General features: G+C 32.2%; 1 protein-coding gene across 4 annotated transcripts in view; it reads left to right on the top strand.

Moving 5' to 3' along the window:
* Nucleotides 1-25,197, top strand: part of shep (alan shepard) — a 94,461-nt gene that overhangs the window by 25,584 nt on the left and 43,680 nt on the right. Inside the window, exon 1 of one of the 4 annotated variants that reach the window (XM_065344660.1) lies at nt 11,237-11,512. The exons of the other annotated variants lie outside the window; for them this stretch is intronic. The gene's annotated coding sequence lies outside the window, so the exon portion shown is untranslated. Of the gene's footprint in view, nt 1-11,236; nt 11,513-25,197 lie in introns of those variants that run through there. 4 annotated transcript variants of the gene reach the window in all.

The following is a 25,197-nucleotide window of genomic DNA, read 5'->3' as shown; positions in this document are numbered from 1 at the left end:
ATACATAACTAATTTTTCATCGTGTGTACATATTTTTCCCTTATTCAAATTTACGAACCGTTGAACATGAATAACAAATTATCCTAAGGCTTAAAATGAAACTTTTTTTACTTGCTGTAAGAAAAAACTTTTAAATTTATTTTGTATTTAAAAAATTACAGTGCTTTTTATTTCTTTAAACGTCCATATATTATGTTATCCAATTCTGCGTATCATATCATTAGAAGCTTGCATTGATTTAATCAAATTAGACAAGCGCAATGTAGGTAGCTGTCATATTGTACGTAGGTAGGTAAAGTATAGGTAATCACTTCACTAATCAGGTATCCATCGGTATACTTATGCACATGAAACTCATTAAAAATAGTTTTTCTTCCCAAAATATTATTTCACTGAGGCATATTTTGATTGATTTACGCGTTGTGGGTCGTACGTGCACAATTTTTCATTTCCTAGGTTCCCAAACAAAAAATATGAGCCCTGCATCGTAAAATTTTTGGCGTTAAAAATTTATTCTTTACCGTGTTTCGTTTTTAATGATTACGAATAGGTAATTTGCATGTATAGGAACATCGACAACTATTTTTATACGCGAAGAATTTACATAGTTAACGCGCTTTGTAAGCGGAAATATTTCAAATACTCGATCGATTCTGCTTCGGATGTTGCGAGATAATTGTAGGGGTTGACCTTTTTACGTGGTTGAGATGAAAAATTATCATAAATCAATTCTACTTTAGGAGGGATGAAGGTAATGTAGAACAATTTCTCTCGCTTTGCTATTTCATTATGCAATTAAAATCGATCAAATTATTACCATACGTTTTCGAGAAAATATAGATAGGTAAGTGTGAAATATTAAACGAAATGTTAGAGTTTTTCACGAGATAAATTCAATTACGAGTAGATGCTTATTGATGTGCATATGGATATAACAAAAAATACCGCATTTTCCAGTACAATTTGATTTTTTATTTCCAGTTTTTTTTACGAGCGAAATTTTGTTTCGTGGGTTGATGTATGTAGTTGGTATACATTTGTGTATTTTATTTCAGTTTTTGGTTACCCATAAATGGGAGATTATTTAAATTGAAAATAATCAAATCGGTTTCGAGCATTGCTTTTTAGGTGGCTAATTTAGATTCCAGAAATTTATTCGACCTTGTTGAATCTTGAAAATTAAAACATACTGAAGTACTGACCATACGCTAAATCACCATTTTTGGTGAATATCGTGGAACTGGTGTGGTAACTCAATCGATCTTTTTAACCGATGCGACGGTTTCTCGTTTCATTTTACGGTAGGTACAGAAATATTTGATGAATTTAAGCCTCGCTGAGCAATCTCGTAATTTTAATTAAAATTATATTATGACTAGTGAAATTAGTTTGAAAAATCGGCGCAAAATGGGAAAAATATTTGAAAAAATATCAATTTTATTGATATTTTTTTAATGGAGCAAATGAAGTTTGCCTCTACAAAATGAACATATGACTGAAACGAGTTATCTTATTTTCCACCACAGTTGGTCAGCACTATTACAAAAATTTTAACTGAGAAAATTTTTTTAAATTTAAAACTTGATAGGCCATCTAAATTATGAGAGCTTGATGATTTTGAACCTACATTTTTTCTGCCCATGAAAAAATTTTAATGAGTGAGACTAAAAAATGATCACGTCTGATTTTATTAAATCGGTAAATGAAATCAAATTAACCATCGATTTAGCAGTGAAAGGTATGAAAGGTGATGAGAAGTTCGAATTTCGTGTTTCATGACGAAATTAAATTTCATAAATTTGCTTCCCTCTCACTACCATGGGGGTACGTTTATACCCCAGTTCATAAGGTAGTGCAATTTGTGTTTTTTGATTCAGGCAATCCTGAGTTCAGTAATGTAAATATTTATATCGTGACATATTTTTCACAGTGTTTTTCGTGCTTTTTGGACTTTCAATCTTTGAAAATAAAATTTGAAAAATGAAATTTCGTACCTACAAATTTCCTTAAAAATATTGAAGAATGTTGATGGTTTTTCGTACTTTTTTGGTAATTTCTAATTTCGTATTTTTTTCGGTCGGTACACACCATGTCTCCGTCCAAATTTTTACTTACTGATTTGATAGGAGACCTCAGAGACCTGTAAAAGTGGTCAAAATGAGAGGATTTAATTTCGAATTAAGTGTAGCGAGGATATGATAGAGAAAAAAATGTACTTATGTACTTGAAAAGCCTCGAGTCACAAACTAACGCGAGAGATTCGCACTTCCTTATGTAATGTGAGATAAACTTCGTTGTTTTTGACAGCTTCGAGTTTCTAGTTTTTTCTTCTTCTTTATACGTAGGTATGTTTCAATTTCTCACTTCATAAGCTAGGTAGTAGGTACTAGGTACACAAAAAATACCCGTGTATTACATATTTTACATGCCACCATTTTTGCATAGGTAAAATGAAACAATTCTTGTATACGTCATATCTTATAAATGTAAGCACGAGTAGATAGATATACCAAATCCACTAAAGGAAATAAATCTTATCTTATGAATAATAGGTAAATAAGCCCACTTACTTTGGAAAAATTTAAGCTGTGTTATGCCCTATACCGCGTACCGTACCATTTTAACAAAATAGAAAGAGATATTTACTTTGAAATTGATTAATTCCATTTTAGTTGCTTATCGCTAGACGGTTTGTCTGTTTTAACAAAATTGCAATTAATTACAACGGTCCGATGGTAATTTTTCTTCGACTTTGTTTAAATAATTGATTTTACTTTGAAGTTTGCAACACCATGTTTGAACGGGAAATGCAACGCCTCGGCTAATTTTATTATCTACTTATATTTTCGAGAACGTAAAAGTTATATACCTACCTACCTACCTACCTACGTTTAACGTGAGAGGCCGTTTTTCAATGTTCTAGACTGTTTGTGGTTTTCTCGAGTTTGATGCTGGCGAAAAGTTTTGAATTTTCTAGTTTCGAATTTAATCTATCTACTGTTGTAGCACTAGCCACACGTTACTAGGTATAGAGCTTTTTAAAGTCAATTCGTCATTTTATATGGGTTTGCATTGATGCTGCTTCACGTACCTACATTTGCACTTACATCGTAAGTTGATATACCTGGATGAAATATTAACATCTTAATTTGCTTAGTTTTAATCTAAATGACTGCCGCGATATTCTGCTCGCAACTGCCTGAATTATGAATTACGAGTAGGTATACATATACATTACATGTACACATATATAAAACAGCTACATAAACGAAAATGCACCTCGAATGGATTATACTTCGGATCTCTATATGTGAAGAATTTTTCATGCCAGACTGCTGAATATCATTTTTTTTTTCAAACAGAATGTCTGATAAATATTGTTCGTATATGTGTAATCTATGTGTTTAGAAAATGAAAAATTTTCAAACCAAGCTTAATTCTTTCCTCATTTGTAGCTCGTAATATGTACTTGCTTACCTATGCATTTTTCGCTAGAAATTCTCTTCGAGTTGTATGCGAAGAATTTCTTGTAGGTGGAGGTAACCAGACAATGCTGAATTTCATTTTTTTAATATGTAAAATGTCTGAAGGCTCATTGTTTGTACTAGGAACTGCTTAGTTGATTATATCTCAACAATAGTATTGGTGCGTGTATGGTACATGCATTTTTCGCTGCGAGAAAAATTCTCATTAGTCACATACCTATTACCTAAGTAAAGGATGTTATCGATCGTTTCTTATTTCTACGCGAAAGTACCTAATTCACATTATGATGAAAAATTCGCTTACGTTTGAAAATTGCCTAAGTATGTTTCCTTATTTCCGTAATTTGATCAAAGGTACCTTATTCCTTATTTATTAAGCTAATTAAAAATTGATACATATGCCTGCCTCTTCAAAAAAAATAAGTTATGTATTTTTTTGAGAAAAGTTGAGGAATCCGTCGACCGATAAACGTACTAGTATATACCTACTTACTATAGTTTCTGATGCATTATTTCTGTCTTCATCATTGAACACTTCATTTAGTTCACTAGATAATTACACTCAAATGAGATTAAATTTTGAAAATCTTATTTACCTTCCTTAAAATTCAAATTCAAATTTATTCCATATTAACATTACACAGCAACGTATAGGTGAGTTGATTATTTTCTGATGTATTCAAAAATTCATATTTTAGTTTATGTAGCCAGGGCTTTTTTTGTGGAGGGGCGCGGAAGGACGCATACCCTCAAAGGATAGTTCGAAAATATCGAAAAATTGTTTTAAAAATTGAAGAAATGAAAAAATTTGAAAAAAGTGAACACAGATAGACCGACATTACTTAGATAAATTCTTGAACGGCTGTTTTGAATATTTTATCAAGAAACAAGAAATTTTAACGAACTGATTAATTGTTTTGATGTATGTAGTTTCAGTTAGTCTGACGTTGCGATGTTATGTTACGTATTTTTATCGTAATGAAATTTTAAACTTATATTAGGTATAGCTCAGTAGCTATCGTCTGAGAATGAGACTCCACCTGTTGCAAGTACTCGTACATACATAGATAGGTACCTAATCTTTGTTTGTAGAATATTCGTATCATTTTTGTCATCCTTTCAATAGCGTAAAATTTGAATTCTGTATCGATTTAAACTACAACGTATGAGAGAATAATTAGAAGAGCATTAATAGTATATTACTTAACTGTTCGGTAAAGTGCGTGAATACCAACGAGTGTGAATTTTGCAGCGCGAGCCGCAGGCGAGCGTTGCAAAGCACACGAGTTGGTGTTCACGTACATTTACTTAATAGGTATAGGTAAAACTCTCAGTACCGCACTGTTTTCAGAGCGGTATTGTTACACTTTACCGGCTACTTTCAGCAGTACGGTACTGACGCGAGTTTATCAGTGACACAACCGTAATGTCAACAATACCTATGTGAGTATGCATAAAATGGCGATTAGTGAATCTTTATAACATTTTTCAGACGTTTTTGAGCGAATCTATTCTAACTGAACTATTAAATTAAATATTCTTCTGTACTTTCAATACTATGATTAAGGATTTTGGCCAGTTCATTCCTCATATTCGTACATATTCGATGAAATTTAGTTTCAACTTTCAAAATGATATCAAGTTACGTTGTTAAATTCTTTTATGAATAATTTTTTCAAAGTAAGAACATCATAGACCACAGTACCTGTTGATAATTCCTTGGGAGAGTTGATTTACAAACAAAACACACATTGAGAATGATCAAGTGAAGTGTAACTAATTTCGAGAATAAACGGTAATACATAATATGAGTACATAAGTACTTTGGTAAAATTCACATCACTTTGTTATCATCACATTATAAATAAAACAAAATTCATTTTCTGATAGATAGAAATTGAACACCCACGATTTATTTCAAAACTAAACGAACTAAACGAAGTAAAATTCACTCAAAGAAGTAAGAAATCACATGTACGTAAATCTGTAATCTATTTTCAGCCAGTTCATTCGAAGGTATTCGATGAAATTTGGTTTCAAAAGATATCAAGTAACCATGTTTAAAAATTCTTTTTTGAAGAATAAATTGTATGTACGAGTACATAACTAACTATGTACTTCAGTAAAATTCACACCACTTTGTTATCATCACTTCACATTTTAATGTAAATACTAAAAATCGAAATTGATTTTGTGAATAAATAAACTAAAACAAAACGGAATTCATTTTCTGATAGATAAAAATCAAACACCCATTGCTTTATTTCAAAATTAAACGAATAAGAAGAAAGAAATTCATATTCAAGAAATCAAAATCACTACCACATGTACGTTATCTTTTCTATCTACTGAAAAGCACGCTTCGAATGTAAAGCAGGGTTGCCATTTAGATAAATAATTAAAGAACTACAATTGTAATTTTTTTTACATTTTTGTTTAATTTTGTACGCATAGTGACTTAAAGACAACTGCCTTGTTTTAAACAGTGAGGCACTGAGAGCTTTACCTATACTAATTAAGTAAAACATATTACTCAACGATTCGGCAAATGTACGTGAACACCAACTCGTGTGCTTTGCAACGCTCGCCTTCGGCTCGCGCTGCAAAAATCACACTCGTTGGTATTCACGCACTTTACCGAACAGTTAAGTAATATACTATTGCCGAATCAGTTGAGTAATATGTTTTACTTAATTAGTATAGGTAAAGCTCTCAGTGCCTCACTGTTTAAAACAAGGCAATTGTCTTTAAGTCATTATGCGTACAAAATTACACAAAAATGTAAAAAAGTTTACAAATGTAGTACTTTAATTATTCATCTAAATGACAACCCTGCTTTACATTCAAAGCGTGCTTTTCAGTAGATAACCTGCCGATTTACATACATGTGATTTCTTTATTTTCTTTTGTTCGAAGTTTGAGTGAATCAAATGTGGGTGTTTAATTTCTAATCAGAAAATGAATTTCATTTTGTTTTAGTTTATTTATTCGCAAAATCAATTCAGATTTTTCAGTTTTCAGTATTTAGTTACATTAAAATGTGATGATAACAAAGTGGTGTGAATCTAAAGTACATTATAAATATGTACTCGTACATACAATAATTATATCTACTTGATCATTCAATGTGTGTTTTGTACAGGTACTGTAGTCTGCGATCGTTCTCACTTTGATAAAATTATTCAAAAAGAATTATACAACATAGTAGTTAATTGATATCTTTTGAAACTAAATTTCATCGAATACGAATGAACTTACTGAAATCCTTAATCATTATAGTGTTTAAAGTACAGAATATTTAATTCATTTACTAGTTCAGTTAGAATAGATTCGCTCAAAAACGTACATATCTCTCAAAAATGTTACAAAGATTCACCATTTTATACGTACGCGCATAGGTATTGTTGATATTATCATAGTGTTACTGATAAACTCGCGTCAATACCGTACTGATGAAAAATGAAAGTAGCCGGTAAAGTGCAACAATACCGCTCTGAAAACAGTGCGGTACTGAGAGTTTTACCTATACCTATTAAGTAAATGGGCGAGAACGTACTCGTATATGGGTATAAGTACTCCTTATGGTCTAAGATGCTGCGGTAGATGGCGTTGATAAACAGGCAGAAACCAATCACTGTTCAATCGCCAACGCTTGCACGCGCCTGCATGTGAAAAGAAACGCGTTGAAATGCAATTTTCTTATATTACCGACTACAGTTTATGAGACTGGAAACGTATAAATAGTTAAGGTTATTTTCGAGATAATAAATAGCTGTAACCCTTTCATGCCATGTGGTTATTCGCGTACGGGTTGGCTTCATTGTTGGAAATTAAAACTCTTTTTACTTCTTATTCCTCACAGCTATTTTTTTCGATAAACTATACCTATTGAAGAATATGAAAACAACAAAACACATCTATATGTACTTACCTACTTACAAAATGTATCAACCTAACTTATACTTACGTATAAGTAGCTAATGTGATTGAAAAGTTCATTAACACTTTGAATTTGTTTGTTTGGTGATTTTTTGCTGTTTTATACTAAATGTATCTACTATCTAGGCTAGGTACTTGTAATATATTCCATAGTATATTTCCACCTTTTAGACTTTTACAATGGATATATAATTTTTTTTATTAACGAACTCGATTCATAACTGTTCGCGGTCATGCATTCCAGAATTGCATGGAATATTTGGCAACGTAGTATCTTTCCCTGTATCATCAACGAACCTGTTTTTTTCCTGTGTAATTTATTCCATACACGTCCAAAAAAACTCGGTGATATTCATCCGAAAATTTGTAATGAATTAATGTTTTGACGCGATAATGAAATACCTACTTAGAGGAAATTGACGAGTTCAGTCGCCCTATTGCTTTCACTCTCTTCTTTAGGCGCTTCTCAGCTGCCTAATTTATCGATCGCATTTTAGAGTGAACAATTTTTAATTTTAAATTTACTCGGTCATTAATTATTTTTGATTTTCTGTCCAGTACATCAGTTTTTGGAGAGTTAGCTATTTTTTCGTACTTTTTTTTCCTGTTGGTAGAGTTGCACTTACAGGTTAGCTTAGTTAAGATGGTCAGAGGCACATATACTTGTAAAAGTTGAAAGAGTTTAAGTAGGATTATAATAAAGCAATTAAGTAAATTCTAAAAAAAAAAAAAAAAAAGAAAGTAAAAGGAATTGGTGGAAGAGATCAATTCCGAATAGACCTAACCATGAAAAAATAATTTCTGAAAGACAAAAAAGTAAAAATTATTATGTGAGCATGCGAGTAAACCTTACTTCATGTTATTTCTCCACTGAAAGTTCTATTTTTTCAATTCGAAGTTGAAAAGCCCGATATAGACTACTTTTTTCCATGAAAAATGATTTATGGTGAACGTAAAAATCCCATCATTTTCGTAAAACTTGTACTCATTATAATATGATTGTAAGAAGTTACCTACTCATAGATAATTTCTAAGCGTTTTTCGTGATAAGGGGGTTTCTTCAACTTTTGGCAAGATTACGATTTGAAGAAAATTACGTTAACAGGTTCGCATTAATTTTGTTTCGCTGTAATTTGAAAAAAAACTTCGTTTTAACTTACTTAGTCTAGTGTTTCAAAAGTTGGAAATTTTCCATTTTAATGAGCCATTTGATAGGTGAATAAGGAAGAACAGCTGAACAGTTGCCTTATTTTTAACAATTGTACACATGCAAAAGTGTCATTATGTGAGCTCTTAAGAAGGCAGTAAAAAGTAAATTTTTATGAGCCTTCTGTTATATGTAGTAGGTATAGGTACCTAGTACCTACCTAAGTACCTACATACTTTTGGAATCTGGTTTTCTGCTTCTAAATATTCGTGTCTAGAAGATAACAGTTTTAACAGAAAAACGTTGGAAATATTCAATTTATTTTATCATCAATAAAACTAGAGAATAATTTAGTTGATGCGTGAAATTTATTAATTACGTTTCTTTAAGAGTAATATGTATCTGCTTATGTCTTCATTCTTAATTTACCAAGTTTCATTCGTCTGTTGAAATGTTGTTCAACTTGAGATCTCTGCAATAAGTGTATTATTAATCATCCCCAATACATGGCTGAGAATTGAGATAATTCTGAAGATGCTATATATATAGAAGGTACCTACTTTACTTTTAAAGAGTAATTTAAGAATTTCACATAGAGAGGTGCAAATTGTTCATGATTTATCAAAGAGGCGAAAGAAGTTGATCGGAATTTTGTTTTTGTGTTGAAAAATGCAGTCCAAAGCTGTTGTAAAAATTGAAAGTTTGTTTGTCCATTAGGGTGTTGAGAAATTGAAGTACAAAATTTAAAAATTTAAAGAAGCAGTATTCGTGTTTCGTGTATTTTTCGAAGAATTAAAGAGATTTTTCCAGCACTCCTCAAGTTTGCACTTGGTAAACTACTTTTTTTTTTTTAGGATTTGTAATTGATGAAGACTACATACGTAGAAGATGAGAATTTATATTTTAATCATTTTAAATTAAAATCCTCCCATCGTTCACAATTCTCTATGCATAAATGTTGATAGGAGCTATAGCTATGCAAGTATGCACCCTTTCACTCTCAGTACCTAGGCTACTACCTACCCATCTAACTTCTGCTGATTACCTAGTACCATACCTATCTACTTAATTATTCAGATGAGAACTAGTATTTCCATTTTAAGTGTAAAAAGCACGCTTTGCTTATTCTTTTGGAAAATTGTTACGACAGAGTCGACAATCGTTATAACTATCGAAAGATAAAATTTTTAGCCATTTTTTTCTTCGAGTAAAACAGTTAAAATACCTATTATGGTACGTTTTAAATAAGTCTTGAATGCTTTTTATCTCGCGAAAGAGAAAAAAAAAGAGAGACCTGCAAAAATGCCAACACTTTCGAGTCGCTGGTGCAATTTTGGCTTGTAATTTTCCCCCTGTAAAATAGCAGATAAAACATAGTCCGTACCTTTTTGTTTAGTACATATAAAATAAGGCAGGTCCAGGTAGAGGTACCTAGTACCTACGCTACATAAAATTTTATGCATTCGTGATATAACTTTTTTTCACTCGGTTTCGGTTTTTCCAATGATTTATTTGGTTACTTAATTTTACTCGGATGAACCTCGTTTTCCTGTTTGCCCTTGCAACAAGCGATGTGGTTTTTTCTCTCGCAATATTTTTCATGGAATCGAGTTTTTCGTTGTAAGGTACATATTTCGTGTACCTATACCAACGAACGTACAAGTACATAGGTTTAACATCAGCGAAATATTTGCGCGATTTTCGCAAAATATGCTTAGCTTATTCATCATTTTTGCTGTGATTAAAGCTCGATAATATTTGCTTTAATAGAGATTTCCAATCACGCATTCGAGTGCTAATGTACTTCGAAAAAAATGACTTACATATCTATTCTGTTATATATGAGAGCATTATTTTTTAATGCATCATTTCTCTAAATGCGTTCACTGATTCATCGAATCGAGATAATTACTGAACTATATACGAGGTAGGTAGGTTAGGTATCTACTGGAAATTTTATAATACTTACGTGTCTGTTGAACTACATAATATCATTTGAAATTAGAACCTTCCAATATTTTTACATATTTTTATTTTCTGGTTCGAGCCATTCGTTTTATTTAGACTTTCGAATTCATAAAACGTAAAATTATGGCCGCCGACGTTCTAAAAAAATTGCACCTTTGAACTCATTTTCTAAGCTTTAAAATCGCAAAGGAATCCACCATAAAAATGACATTAGTATGACCTCGGTAATTAAAAGTAAGTAAGTATAGTTTCACGCTCACATGTCTACTTAATTCAATAAGTAAATGCCAAATATACTATATCTACAATTTACATCGTAGGATTTTTTTTTTACATCCCCTATGAGTAGGAGGAGTAGGCTAGGATTATTGAAGATGAAGAATATGATGTGTATATGTGTAAATTCTGTTGCATACTTTCTCAGGCGCAGTACACCTTATAATATTATTACAGTATCTAATCAGTTCGATAGTTTAGAGAAAAGAACTCGACGAACGATATCCGTGCATTGCCGATTTTTCAGTATTTATCTCGATATCTGGTTGAAATGTTATCAGTGAGACACATGTACTGTAAGATAACGATTTGAGTGTAAATGCATGTTCTATTTCATTGAACGATTAGAGATAAAGGCAGGATAGGATACTTCAGCATTTATTGGACTATTGGTAATGGTAAATTATCTACACTGTTCGAGTGTTGTGAGGACACGGACGTTTTTCGGGTTTGACGTGCAGTTTGTTGTTTATCGTGCGTTTAGAAGGAACAAAATCTAGTCTGTGGGTAGGAAGAATTATTGTAATAGTACTTAGTTACTGGATCTTGGTATTTTAAAAAAATACGAATGAGCAACTAGTGTTTTCATTTTCCAAGTTTGATAGTGTGAGTTTTATTTAGTCAGCGATGTGGATTATGGACCGATGCTGATGCTGACGTAAATTCAAGTGTTCTAATGAACTTGAATGATTTCATGGTGAGTTTTCTTGTGAAATATTATTAATGTAATTTCGTGGCTCATAAAAATCTTGGAAAACTTTTTTGAAACATTTTTTTTTTCAAAGGATAATATGATACATATCTAAAACACGTGGTCATTATTATGTAATTTATCTTCTCAGAGTTGTTGTAGCCTGATCGGTTTGAAAACGTACGGATGGGATAATGATTTGAATTAGATATGGACATAAATGTATAATTTACGAGTATGTAGGTTTGTTGATCACACTTTTTCATGCTGAAAATCATCTGAGTTGAAGATGACAAAACATAGTTTTTCTATTCCTAGCGTTGTGATTTTTTTTTTTTTTTTTTTGAAATTTATGGAAGGGATTTATATTTTTCCACCGGAATCAGCTTTCTATAAAGTTTAAAATAAGAAACTTGCAAACAAATCCATTGATAAATATAAATATAGGTACCTAATGTTATAAATTAAACTGCGTTCTTTGTGATCTGTTCTCAAATTATTATTTTTTCCTTCACACTCTTGGCCTTTTTTTTTCGTCTTCTTGAAAAATTACAGGTAATCAGGAACACTGTAACTATAATGATGACTAAATCTTAAAAGATGATTGTACTGTAACGATGAGCCCATTATCATTCTTTTGGTATTGGTAGATTGGTTTTTGTCTAGCTTTGAATCTAGTCTAGTGTAGTGTATGTTGTAGATATGTTTCAAGTTTCAAATATGTATATATTTTGAAAAGGGACTTGTGTAATATGTAACGGTTTGACGTATTATACATTTATGCAACTGATAGGAAGAGTAGCCGATATGAAGATACCCTATGTAGTTATACCTACCCACTGTTAGTTAATTGAGATTGAAACAGAGGACATGAGACATAACACTACGTCTCGTTCATAACATCTGAAAGATGCTGCTTTTAAGTATGAAATATTGACCTTATGATTGGATTCAAATTCCAATGAAGCGCACAAGGCAACCGATGCAAACCTAATTTTTAGTTTTTATTGGTTGCCATTTTGTAAAACGACGAGTATGGAATTGCTTGAATTACATTGAATGCTACATGTATCGATGAAATGGCGATGAGGCGTTTTGGTAGTTTGTACTTCGGTTGAGTGTAATTTTCGTCTTTCGAAAAGGTATAGACAGCGGAATATTGACTAATGTGTATTAATTCTCCATAACGTGTACTTAAAGTTTTCAAGTGGGTATACTATGTGCCTCTCATCTGACTATGAAACCCAACACGCAAGCCAGGGGCGAAGCAAACCAATTTGACTACGGGGGGAGGCAAAGATCTTGAAAATGCCAACTACAAAATCGCAAAATTTTCGAAAACTTGGCAAGTTGACCCTGCATTTTTTCATGCTCTCCCAACATGATACTTTGAAACAGGGCTGGTGACCGTAACGATCGTTTTGTTTCGTTCCGTTCATGAACAAATCACTTCGCTGTTCTGTTCCGTTTTGTTCATCATTTGTTTGTTCTGTTCTGTTCTGTGCTGTTCCGTTCCATTCTAACAGAAAGGGGGGGGTATCCCACCTAGCAGAAAAATTTTGAACTAGACAAAGCTAGATCGAATCATCGAATTAACAATTAACAAGCAAAATTTGACAATTGACACCATCGTCACCATCCAAAAAAATGCTGAAAATTTCAAGAACTAAAGTGCATTTTGTTTCTAATTTTTTGATGAATTTTTTAAACTCAAATTTGGTCCCAAAATGAAAAAAAAAAACAAAATTTTACCAAATTCATCTAGAAAAACCGAAATTTGGAATGTGCTATAGGTAATCTTGTCCCGCCAAATCAATTGAAAATGATTTTCAGCCATTTTGAGCAATTCTGCACTTTCTGCAACCTTTCAGCAGATTTTTGACCTTTTGAATTTTGACTTTTGAGAATCGAAATTTCCACTAAATTTTACCAAATGAAGATGAAATTTGGAAAGCTGAAATTCACACTATCCCCCCATTGCAACTTGCTGAGTTGGCTAATACTGTAGGTAATTTGTTCTGTTCTGTTCTCAATAAGATTTTTTCCTGATTTGTTTATTGTTCCGTTCTGTTCCGTTCCACCAGCCCTGCTTTGAAAGCGCGAAAAAAATTTGTGGATAATTTGTACACACTTCGCAACTGTGTTGAAGTCAACAATGTAAAATGATTAAATACATATAACGTGATTTTTATTTTGAAGAGTATTTCAAAATTCAGAAATAATCAAGAGAAGTTTAAAATGCTTACTGCACGGGCGGAGCGAGGGCGATTATTTTTTGAGGAATTGTTTGTCTTGCACAAAAATGTGAACATTTACCTAGGTACATTGGAAGCAAAATGAAATCAGACTTTGAGAAAGATAGAGGAAAGGGTTGCTTATGTGATGAGGTGAACCTGATTTGAAAAATGAAAGGAATCATTTCAAGTTGGTAGAGGAGGTGTTGAAGAGCGAAGTATGTTGGGGATGTTCAATGTTTATTATTGTTTATTAAGGGGACTGGGAGATTTTTTGGCATTTTTCGACCCAAAAATGATGTTTTCAATTACCCAATATTAGGCAACTACAAGACCTCCTGCACACAAATTCGGTCACAAAACTGAAAAACAGTCAAAAATGTAATAGGAAAAAGAGTCATATTTTGGGAGACCTCCGGCAGAAATTCAAGTCAAAAACAGAAATAAAAAACCTACTGAGAAAACAAACAAGACAATTTCATTTCCCTATCTCATGAATTATTTCTTGTAGAACGACTACAATTTGAGGTAATGAAAGATAAACGTGGGTTAAAACAGTAGGGTGCTCAAAATGTATTCGTTGTGTATGGTACCTCAACACATAGCACTCCACATTATGGGGGTAAGATATCAACTCAAAATGTGGACACATCCTATTGATGTACAGGCAGATTATGGAGGATTACCGCAGATTTTGTATTCTTTGTGTTAACACACTATTTTTCGTAAATAAAAAAATTATTTACCAATATTTCTGATAGGTATGAATTTTGCAGGTATCCAATTAGTTCACAAAATGGCTATCACATGAAAAATAATGATATAAACTGAAAACCTATTGAAATTGCCAAATGAATAATATGGATTACCCCAAAAAATGAACATGCAATTGATCAAGATATTTCTGGTTGGGTAAGCCGGGCGGTTGATGAATTTATTCAGTAGGGAATCATCAAATCAAAAATTTTTGAGCTTTTTTCCACATCAATACTGGCTCCAGATGCCCTCCTACTGAAATTGCAAATCAAGTATTCTCATTATCCTAATTTTTGATGATTTTGACAATTTCTCAAGTTTTGAGTGGATAAGCGATGGTATGTGTGAGTAAAGATAGTAGGATCTAAGAGATATGAGTATTTTCAAACTTTATGAATTTTGTACACACAAGTCGAGGCAATTCAAAATGGCACCTACTGAAATTGTTCATGAATAATATGGGTTACCCCTAATATTGAACATGCAAGAGATCAAAATATTTCTGGTTGGGTAAGCAGGGTGGTTGATGAATTTATTCAGTAGGGAATCATCAAATCCAAATTTTTGAGCTTTTTTTCACATCAATAATGGCTCCAGATGCCCTCCTACTGAAATTGCAAATGAAGTATTCTCATTATCCTAATTTTTGATGATTTTGACAATTTCTCAAATTTTGAGTGGATAAGTGATGGTATGTGTGAGTAAAGATAGTAGGATCAATGAAATATGAATATTTTCAAACTTTATGAATTTTGTAAAAACAAGTCGAGGCAATTCAAAATGGGACCTACTGAAATTGTTCATGAATAATATGGGTTACCCCTAATATTGAACACTCAAGAGATCAAAATATTTTTGGTTGGGTAAGCTGGATGGTTGATGAATTTATTCAGTAGGGAATCATCAAATCCAAAATTTCGAGCTTTTTTCCACATCAATACTGGCTCCAGATCCCCTGCTACTGAAATTGCAAATGAAGTGTTCTCATTATCCTAATTTTTGATGATTTTGGCAATTTCTCAAATTTTGAGTGGACAAGCGATGGTATGTGTGAGTAAAGATAGTAGGATCTATGAAATATGAATATTTTCAAACTTTATGAATTTTGTAAAAACAAGTCGAGGCAATTCAAAATAGGACCTACTGAAATTGTTCATGAATAATATGGGTTACCCCTAATGTTGAACACTCAAGAGATCAAAATATTTTTTGTTGGGTAAGCAGGATGGTTGATGAATTTATTCAGTAGGGAATCATCAAATCAAAAATTTTGAGCTTTTTTCCACATCAATAATGGCTCCAGATGCCCTCCTACTGAAATTGCAAATGAAGTATTCTCATTATCCTAACTTTTGATGATTTTGACAATTTCTCAAGTTTTGAACGGATAAGCGATGGTATGTGTGAGTAAAGATAGTAGGATCAATGAAATATGAATATTTTCAAACTTTATGAATTTTGTGAACACAAGTCGAAGCAATTCAAAATGGCACCTACTGAAATTGTTCATTAATAATATGGGTTACCTCTAATATTGAACATGCAAGAGATCAAAATATTTTTGGTTGGGTAAGCAGGGTGTTTGATGAATTTATTCAGTAGGGAATCATCAAATCCAAATTTTCGAGCTTTTTTCCACATCAATACTGGCTCCAGATGCCCTCTTACTGAAATTGCAAATGAAGTGTTCTCATTATCCTAATTTTTGATGATTTTGGCAATTTCTCAAATTTTGAGTGGATAAGCGATGGTATGTGTGAGTAAAGATAGTAGGATCTATGAAATATGAATATTTTCAAACTTTATGAATTTTGTGAACACAAGTCGAAGCAATTCAAAATGGCACCTACTGAAATTGTTCATTAATAATATGGGTTACCCCTAATATTGAACATGCAAGAGATCAAAATATTTTTGGTTGGGTAAGCAGGGTGTTTGATGAATTCATTCAGTAGGGAATCATCAAATCCAAATTTTTGAGCTTTTTTCCACATCAATACTGGCTCCAGATGCCCTCTTACTGAAATTGCAAATGAAGTGTTCTCATTATCCTAATTTTTGATGATTTTGGCAATTTCTCAAATTTTGAGTGGATAAGCGATGGTATGTGTGAGTAAAGATAGTAGGATCAATGAAATATGAATATTTTCAAACTTTATGAATTTTGTAAACACAAGTTGAGGCAATTCAAAATGGGACCTATTGAAATTATTCATGAATAATATGGGTTACCCCTAATATTGAGCATGCAAGAGATCAAAATATTTTTGGTTGGGTAAGCAGGGCGGTTGATGAATTCATTCAGTAGGGAATCATCAAATCCAAAATTTCGAGCTTTTTTCCACATCAATACTGGCTCCAGATGCCCTCCTACTGAAATTGCAAATCAAGTATTCTCATTATCCTAATTTTTGATTATTTTGACAATTTCTCAAATTTTGAGTGGATAAGTGATGGTATGTGTGAGTAAAGATAGTAGGATCAATGAAATATGAATATTTTCAAACTTTATGAATTTTGTTAAACTAAGTCGAGGCAATTCAAAATGGGACCTACTGAAATTGTTCATGAATAATATGGGTTACCCCTAATATTGAACATGCAAGAGATCAAAATATTTTTGGTTGGGTAAGCAGGATGGTTGATGAATTTATTCAGTAGGGAATCATCAAATCCAAAATTTCGAGCTTTTTTCCACATCAATACTGGCTCCAGATGCCCTCCTACTGAAATTGCAAATGAAGTGTTCTCATTATCCTAATTTTTGATGATTTTGGCAATTTCTCAAATTTTGAGTGGACAAGCGATGGTATGTGTGAGTAAAGATAGTAGGATCTATGAAATATGAATATTTTCAAACTTTATGAATTTTGTAAACACAAGTTGAGGCAATTCAAAATGGGACCTATTGAAATTATTCATGAATAATATGGGTTACCCCTAATATTGAACATGCAAGAGATCAAAATATTTTTGGTTGGGTAGGTAGGACGGTTGTTGATTTTATTCAGTAGGGAATCATCATATCCCAATTTTTGAGTTTTTTCCCCCATCAACCCTGCCTGTGGTTTTCCTCCTGTGAAGGTTGTAGATAAAACATTCTGATTTCCTCAAATTTTGAAAACAATGTTCAAATTAAGCATTTCATGAGGTAATGTAGCTGTTCAGAAATGTTTGGCAATAGGATGTGACTGATGCCCATTTTATGATATGTGGGGGTAAGATGTGAAATGAAAATGTAGGTCATCCTATTGATGTGGGTGCATCTTTGGGGGTTTTGCCTCATATCCTGCATTATTTGTGTGGGTAAAAAATTGTTCTGGGATAATTGAAATTTCATGATAATATTTCTAATAGGTGCTGGTTTTGCTACTATCCAACATATTCACAAACTAGTTATCATCAGTATCTCATGGATATGGGTAGAAGGGTGCCTACACAGATTGTGGACTGGGGGAGTACATTACCTCAAATTTTGAAGAAAAATCTCAACATGAAATAGTTTTTGAGATAATCACTTTGTATGATAATGTTGTGCTGTAGGTTGTTAATGACACAGATTTTCATTTGAAGAGTGGTAACATACCAAATAATAATGTGGGACAGCTTATCAAAGAGTGCATAGTCTTAAAGGCATTACCTCAGATTTTGAATTATTTGATCACACTATTTGGAATTTTCAGTTTGTTTAAATTATTTATGCATTTTTTCAATAGGCAATTTGACTTCTTTCATCATTGTGGTTCAACATAGTGAAACTGTGGTTTTCCTATTACAAATTTGGACTCTTGCTAAAAATTTTTGAGATTTCATTTTCTATGATAGTTATCTGCATTAAGATGGGATAATCACTGCTTCAGTAATCACAGTGCTGCAATTCACTATTTCTCATCTTTCTTTTGAGCGTCCTGAAAACTTTGTTTTTTTGACTTCAGGTACAGATTTCTCAAAAACTATCCCACCAAATTCAATTCTCTTTGAAGCATTATGGAGATCAATGTCTCCTCTAAATTCGGAGAAAGGGATTTTCTTTTATTGGTAGCCTAACGTTTTCAAATTCTCAAAATTTGTGTTCAATATTGATTATATTTTGTGTAAATTTCAAATATATAAGCATGTGGCGCGGATTTTTTCTGTATTGCCTCCATGAAAGTTGTGTTCTCAACTGCAGAATATCTGATAAAAATTATGTGAAAATTTGCGAACAACACTAGTAGGAAATTGTACCTTTGTGAGTGTTCAAAATTTGAAAATACAATTTTTTCTCCATTTTTCAAAAACTTGAATTTCCTATTGGAAATACCACTTTTCAAACAGAAATCATAAATAATTTCTACAAAGAAGTTGAACCTTATCCAAAATTGGGATAATTAATTCTAAGAATAAAAAACTTTTTTTTTTGAAGGCTCAAAGTCTCAAAAAATTACTGTACACTGCTCAAAAAAAATGAATTTTTCCTACCACAATTTTGCATATCATCAAATTTTTCTGACATGGAGCTTTATTACAGGTCAAAACATTTTCAAAAATGGGATAATAAAAAATGTCAAAAAAATGCCAAAAAATCTCCCAGTCCCCTTAAAACGACGTTTAATAATTGAGTGTTCCAATTGAAATGTTATGAGAATAGACTTTGAAGACAGTAAGTACGTAGATCAGGGAATGAAATAAAATCGTGGAAGTATTTGAAAAATTCTAAAAATTATGAAATCCATACATATTGCCGATAAATATCAGCCACTCAGCCAGCGAAACTATAGTAATCTCTCTTCGCAGGCAGAAAGTTATGCAACCTACCATGTCAACACCTATTATCATTGCATTACCGCCTCTCCAGCCCCTCTTTATTGCAAAGAAAAACTTAAACTATATTTTCATTTAAGTACATAGGTATTAATGAATTTAATTTTCAATTGAACTGAACTGTTTACAGGTTCAATTTCATGTTTAAATGCTGTTGATCGACTTTTATAGAGTTCCCTCGCTAGTATGCGCAATATTAAAGTAGTCGTTAAAGTAGATTGCAAAAAAATAAATGTCAAAGGATTTTGATCAAATTTCATTAAAACTTTCATTTTTTTTGTTTGAAACGGTTGGTTCAAAAACTGAAGGCTTATATTTTTTTTCATTCAGACGCTTAACTCTGGGAAACAGTGAAATATTATTATTTTAAAATATAAACATGCATAACGTCATTCTCCATTTTGATGATTTTTTTAAATTTCTTCAAAGTATATAATTATGTACCTACTTACGTGTAGAGTTTGTGTAGTTAGTGGTTACCTACTTTGAATTTTGAAACAAAATTTTGATAACTAAAGTTATTCATCCGTAAGTTAAGTAAGCAGTGGGTAGGTAATAGGTATATGTATTTTAAGTAGGTGGATGGAAACGCCATCGTCACTAAAATATCCAGAAAATTTTATTTGTCTTCCGAATTCCAAGCTGAATAATTTTGCAAATTTTAACGTAAGGTAGATAAGATGAAAAGTACATAGGTATCTGTTTTGTGTTTTTTTCTCCTAAAAATATTTTTAAAATGCTTGCAAACTTTGTATACTGTGGAGAAGCATACATAATAAGTAGCTAAGTACGTCTTATTAATTTAAATTTCAGAGCGTTTTATCCTCTAATTTTTGGTGAGCTTAATCGCGATTTTAAAATTTTCAATTGCGATAAGATACCATACCACATTTCCACATCAACTAAAATATACCCTCAAGATGACTGATTCTGTTTTTGAAAATTTTTCTCAAGAAGTCGTTTTAATTGCTCTTTTAAAGAGTAAGGAATATTTAATTGAAACTTTATATCGATTTCTTATACAGTTATACGGTACGAAGAGAAGTGATTTATAAATATAATACCTAGTATGTATGGGTACCTGCTTAATTTTTATGGAGAAACAATTACTTGAAACGATTCTTCCTGATAAGTATGAGTAATGTAGGCACATCTTTAATTAAAAATAATATTCGAGCATTCGGTTGTAATTATATAACAATATAATGCTTACCTATACTGTACATATTTGTATGTACTTTGTGAAACAAAAATTAAAGCGTGTCGAAGTAGATAATGTAAGACAAAACGAGTAGGTCTAATTACAAGATGAAAATTAGCGACGGTGTAAATATTTGACCAGAAAAAATCTAATCTTGTAACACTTCTGATGAATGTAACATAAGAACAAGAGTGAATTAAATTAAGCTCAAACCTACGTCATGCATACGGTATCCTTGTATTGTACATAGCTGGGTGTTTTTCGTTTACCGTTCACTACTATGTATACAATACGCAGTCTTTTTATGGTGACTTTAAAAGAATTGAAAAGTCTTTTTAATTATGTACATAGTTATATGAATGAAGGAAAGAATTCGAGAAAAATAGGTAAAAATAATTCTTTCAATTAATTGTACATACCATTTGAGAGAAAAAAATGGAAACAAAGAGGCTTCTATTGAAATTACTTAAGTATACCTTTTTATTGAATGCAGGTGTAGGTGAGTTGGATGTACCTAGGAATGTGTAGGGCGTACTACGTGATTTCCAAGCTAATGTTTTAGCAGAATCCATTTCGGTTGAGGAAAATGACACGAATTTATTCATATTATTCGATTAAATGTATTATTAAACGATATGCGGAGATGTTCGCGTATAAGTTTTGAAAACTTTCTCGCTTATTAATTAGCAATAAATTCACCCTTGTGATTTATACCTTATACATTTTAAATTATCGTATAGTTTAGTTTTTTGATACACATATCAGGCGATATATTTATGGTACCGTCAAAAGTGTATTTAAGATTCTAGAAATGCGCATAATAACCCAGATAATGTGAAATGATTGAGCCTAATATAAAATTTATCAAGTTGCCAGTCGAAAGTTTCCGACAAATGTGTTAGAATTCAAGCGTGGATATCTACTGGATACCTGCTCAGCGTAGCTACTCAGTACTCACTTCTACACCTATCTACGAGCGTGTACAATTTTACTCCATATAGTCGAATAGCTGATTGCAAATAATGAAAAAAGCTACGGTTCGAGTTTGCGAAAAAGCCATTATTACATAATTTGGCGAAAAGTTGGACGTTTCACTAGAAAATTTGAAACTTCTCCAGGATACACCCAATTCTAAGCAGGAATGAATTCCTCTGCACTCTTTTTATATTTCTTAAATACTGGCACGATATTAAGTTTTGAAAGAAACTAAAACGTAATTTGTTGTACGCGCAAAGTTGAATTTATGTTCGCTTAAATATCTTTTATTCTTCGACATCTAAAAGACTTTTTAGTTCAGATGTGCTAAATGGGTGAGTTGGTAGATAGATAGGTGCTCGCAGAATGTACGATTTCACATGAATTCGTCGCAACTTGATTCGTTTTAAGAATAAAACCCCTCTTGAAAAGTTGATTGCACATACGAGGTGGGAAATAAATTTCATTCGGTTATCGATTGTTCTTATAATATATTTTTTCGCGAAGGTAACGTGTATCGTCAATTGTATGTTCCAAAAATGAAATGACGTTAAACGATTCAAGAAATCATCGCCTAATCATTATCTGCATTTTCGAAATTTCTGTGCTTTTTTTGCAGATGTTTTATTAAAAAAATCTTATTTCTTGAAAAAAATTTTATTGGGTGGTGTGGTCAAAAAAAAGATGAAAGAAAACAAGGAATACTTACCTATTCATTCAGGGAAAACGCCCGACTGCTCGAACACGTGAAATTTATATACCCGAGCGTCCTATGATCGGAACAATAAAATTGGCTCCTCGACTAATGTAAAATGAATCGAAAAAGAAAACACGACGTTGCCAGATTTCCATTCCGAGATTTTTAGTATTGAAATCCAAATCTTTGTTTGACTTTAAGTACTTAGCTACTTACCCTTTGACTGAAATTTTACCTCCTATGTCATAAAACTTTTCTCAGATTCTGAACAACAAATTATAGAACTTTCGATTCAATTTCCATAATATGGAAAAGTGGTAGAGAATACGAGTAAAGAAGAAGTGATTTTTGTAATTATCCTTGGAAAGAAAATTTCTCGTTGAAATGGCTATAATATGAGCTTTATAAAGTAGATGTACTTAACGTTATATTTTAAAAACCTTGAGTTTATCGATTTGAGGGACGAGTAAGATCGTTTGTAAATTTGATTGATTGTTATTTTTGGTGTAACTATCGTTCTAATTGTTTCTCCATTTTATTGCCAGCTTTTGAAAAATTACCTATCACATCAACCGTTTCCCCATACTACACGTAATTTCAAATTGAATGGGTACCTAATCTATATTTTCATTTTTCTGCGAGAATGTAGGTGGTAAGATGAACTATAGTTTGGATGTTTAAGGAAGGAGAAGGGTTGTTAAAAAAAGCTTACATCAAAGCCAAATCTTATGAGGAGATTTTCGCGATTTTTTTTTTCATCTCATGCCATTATGCAGCTGGATTAAAAATTAAAACCCATTATTTTTGTAGTCTCAACTTTACTGTTCTTGGAAAAAAAGAGCTTCATTTAGATTTTTTGAGGGTTGAAATTGAAATAGATTTTTAATATAATGCTGAACCAGCGATAAGGGCGTAGTTTTTCTTATGCTGTGATTTTATCAAAACGATAAGATCAAGATCACGCCGAAAATAGTTAGCGGAGGAAGAGGACAGAAGGGTGAAGATGTTCTTCTCATTTCAAAGTCCAAACTTACTTGTAAAAACTTGAAACCTTTCGTCATTGTTTCATTGAGTAATTTCCCTGCGTTTCTGATTTTGTATTAATACAAGACAACAGTTTTTTTTGAATTTTGGCAAAAAACCCAGCTTTCTGGAAAATTTAACAAATGTGCCTTTTTTACGAGTACAATATGTATTAAACAGTTAGATTTTTTGCAATTTTATCCCTAAATGTGCATTGTTTACCGAAAAGTTATAATTTTTGCGATTTTGGCGAAGTAATTGTGATAAAAAACGAATTTTTTTTGCATTTTTATCAAAGAAAACTGATTTTTTTGGAAAAGAAAGGGCAAGACTTTCTAAAAATGGTGACCCAAAAATGAAAAAATGTTTTTTTTTTTTCTTTAATTTTGGAAAAAACGAAAGACTTGACAATTTATTTGATAAAAAAAACTGGTTCTTCAGCAGTTTTGAAAAAAAAAGAGTTTTCTGATTGGTTTCTTATAATAAAAGTGTGCATTCCAAGTAACGGGTATCGGGTAAAGTGGATTCGGAAAAGTGTATTCGGAGCAATGCCCGAGAACCGCTTTCCCGAGTTTGAAGAGTGTAGTTTTGTGGAAGAAGAAGGGTAATGTATGCTCGTCCCACAAAAAGGATTGCATTTTGATATGAAGATTTTGCGTGATTGGTGTCCGAATATAGATTTTCAAGAACTCTGATTCTCACTTCAATGTTTGTTTGGCCACCAAACTAATACATATTTTGTCTCAAAAGCGTTCAAGAGACGGGGGTTGGTTTCAGGTGGGTTGATTTTCAATCTTGCCACGCTATAAATTGTGGGAGAAGAGAGGTACTATCCTAAATTTTGAAATCTTACATCGATATAAATGAATAAATTGTTGAATGTACGTATATTCGGTAGAATCTAGGTCTGAAATTAGTCCACATTTTGTAAAATACCATACGCGGCACTTTGTTCAAAATTTTCCTTTATTGGTCGCATTCGACTTGGCAACATCTCATTATCTCGCTTTTGCAAATATTTCGCATTTTTATCAAGAGTAGGTCTAGGTAGTAGGTAGGTACAGCATGCTAATACTCGTACGAGTACATATGTATTCTGTTTTCTGTTGTATCGATCATTGGATGCTGAGGCATTTTAAAATTTCGGGTATTCGAGTACATTGTACTAGTAGCACGTAACTATACACTTGTCTCGTTCATTTTTTATTGTTGTTATTATTATTTTTCTTCTTTTTCTTTACAATCTGGAACGATCATGTGAACAAAACACCGCACACAGCTTGTTGCAATTTTAATGGGAACAAAAGTGATACAACATTCTATATCGTTGCTAGTTTTTCCTCGGGCTTATTACACCCAGTTCAAAATTCAAATTCGTATCAAGCGTACTACAAAACGTTACAACTTATGAATTATGAAGAGCGATTGTGTACATAGTAAGATGGACTCTTGCGTAATATTTTGAAAGAAAAAATAAGAAAAAAAAAAGTTACGTGAAAATACATAGGTATAAATATGTAGTGCTATGCGATATGATATGTGATACGACTTACATACTATACTGATACACGTTAGCGTTTTCACATTAAATTTGCCATTGACCGGCGTTGACTTACTCACTTGTTTAACAACGGAAGAAAATAACATGCAGCAGCGAATAAAAAAGGTATGTGGTCAAGAGAGCGCATCATAAAGAGGAGGATAACCATAACTGGAATGACAAGTGGGTAGTTCATAACTGTTTCAACGTTTAACTGCATAGATCAATTTTATAATGGGTACATTTCCTCGACTCTTTTTGGTATTCCGATATCGTACTGCTTATTGCAATGACACACATATTGATTTTTTATTTTTTATTTTTTTTGGTTGGTGTTCAATAATATCAAATTAGAATTTAGCGTACGTGTTGCCTTGCCGCTCGGAAAAACGAGTGCAATCAAACCCCAAAAAACCCGTACAAATACGTATAGTCGTGTAATATGTATGGTAAATTTATCTC

The sequence above is a fragment of the Planococcus citri genome, chromosome 1 (assembly GCF_950023065.1).
Source record: "Planococcus citri chromosome 1, ihPlaCitr1.1, whole genome shotgun sequence".
Taxonomy (NCBI): domain Eukaryota; kingdom Metazoa; phylum Arthropoda; class Insecta; order Hemiptera; family Pseudococcidae; genus Planococcus; species Planococcus citri.
The sequence above is the reverse complement of the archived record's forward strand: the minus strand, read 5'-3'. Positions and strand labels throughout refer to the sequence as shown.